At 53.5% G+C, this 1,797-nt stretch overlaps 1 pseudogene; it reads right to left on the bottom strand.

The window, feature by feature from the left end:
• Window positions 1-8: 8 nt before the first annotated feature.
• LOC107668347 (uncharacterized) lies at window positions 9-1,760 on the bottom strand (annotated as a pseudogene).
• Between the last annotated feature and the right edge of the window lie 37 nt (window positions 1,761-1,797).

The raw sequence follows: 1,797 nt of genomic DNA, 5'->3' as shown, positions 1-1,797 counted from the left end.
GGACATGGGAGGACATCATAGACCCCCTGAATCAAGAACTTGATTATCTGGGGGTTCCACTTCCAGATGTCCTTCCAAGTGATACTCCGCTCCATCACCTGCTCCCACTTCATCCAGGTGCCCTGCTGCCGCATGACCACTGCTCTGCTGGTTCGCTCTTCCTCGACTGAAGCTCACACCTCCTCCTGTACCAGCCTCTGCCTCTCCTTTCCGCCGGCAGAGTCATATCGGGTCGCTCTTAGGCTCCCAAGTCCAGCTCTGCTTTGCGCCACTGTTCCAAGGATGGCCTTGTGCTTCAGCTGAGTCTCTGCTTGCTGGACTGCCTCGGCTGCCCTCCACTTCCTTCCTGTCCTCACAACAATCCCTGCGCCGGACACTTTGGCATCTCTGGATCCAGAGTACTGCAGATGTTCCCGTGCCCGTGCTACGATGAACTCCTCCCTGACTGAGCTAAAAGGTAAAAGGGAGCTTGAGCTTGTTGGTTTTCCCATATTGCCCGATGTTACTTAGGCTACGCGGTAGACCCAGCCATCTACGTAGATAGCTGCTCACCTTTTGCTCAAAACCTTCTACCACAGTCATGGGAACCTCATAGATAAGCAGAGGCCGAGGATTCTTGGGAGGATTCCATGCTGGTAGACCCAGGCCTTGAATCTTCCAGGGAGCCCAGAATTATCAACTGTTCTCAACCATCCCTCCAGGTCAGCACCAGCTGCCTTGATGGAGTCTCTGTCACTCAGTCTACAGTTGAAGACCTTCCCAAGGCTCTTCACCGGACTCTCAGTGACTGACGGGATCTGGTATTCTCCCAGCCTGAAGCGGAATCTGTCTGTAACCTTCCCCTTCTTTAGAACCAAGGACCTGGACTTTGCAGGTTTGAAGCTCATGCGTGCCCATGTCATGAGTCTCTCCAGCCCCTGAAGAATCCACCTGGCTCCTGGTACCGCCGTTGCTGTCACTGTGAGGTCGTCCATGAAGGCTCTTATGGGCAGTTGCCTTACTTCGGACTTACCGAGGGGACCTCTGCACTCTGTTTCAGCTGCCTTGACCAGCATATTCATCGCCAGCGCAAATAGGGTCACTGAGATGGTGCAGCCAGTGATTATCCCCACCTCCAGCTGGTGCCAGTCAGATGTTAGCTGGCCAGTAGTGACTCTCAAGCTGAACTTGCTGTAATAGTCCAGGATGAGATCTTTCACCTTCTGCGGTACATGGTGTTTCTCCAGTGCGACCTTCACCAGCATGTGGGGTATTGAGCCATAGGCGTTGGTGAGGTCCAGCCACAGTACTGCCAGGTCCCCTCTACCTTCTCTCGCTTCCCTAATGAGCTAGGTTACCACGCCCGTGTGTTCCAGACAACCTGGAACTCCTGGTATACCTCCCTTTTGCACAGACGTGTCGATGTACTTATTGCTCAACAGGAAGTTGGAGAGCCTCTTAGCCACGATGCTAAAGAAGATTTTGCTCTCCACACTGAGCAAGGAGATAACCCGAAACTGGTCGATATTCTCAGACTTCTCCTCTTTTGGTATACACACTCCCTCAGCATACCTCCATGGCTGGGCGATCTTCCCTCTCCTCCAGATCGCCTTCAGGACCCTCCAAAGCCGATGTAGTAGCTTTGGGCAGTTCTTATACACCTTGTAGGGCACTCCACTTGGGCCTGGTGCTGAGCTCGATCTTGCTCTCCTCACCACTTCCTCCACTTCCCTTAGGCGAGGCTCCTTCAGGTCGAAGTCTGATGAAGGCTCGGGTGGTGTTATCAGCGCATCACATGGACCCAGCGGTTGTTCTCTA

The sequence above is a fragment of the Sinocyclocheilus anshuiensis genome, unplaced genomic scaffold, assembly GCF_001515605.1.
Source record: "Sinocyclocheilus anshuiensis isolate Anshui unplaced genomic scaffold, SAMN03320099.WGS_v1.1 scaffold15732, whole genome shotgun sequence".
NCBI classification, from domain to species: Eukaryota; Metazoa; Chordata; class Actinopteri; order Cypriniformes; family Cyprinidae; genus Sinocyclocheilus; species Sinocyclocheilus anshuiensis.
This window is presented reverse-complemented; position numbering and strand designations above follow the sequence as displayed.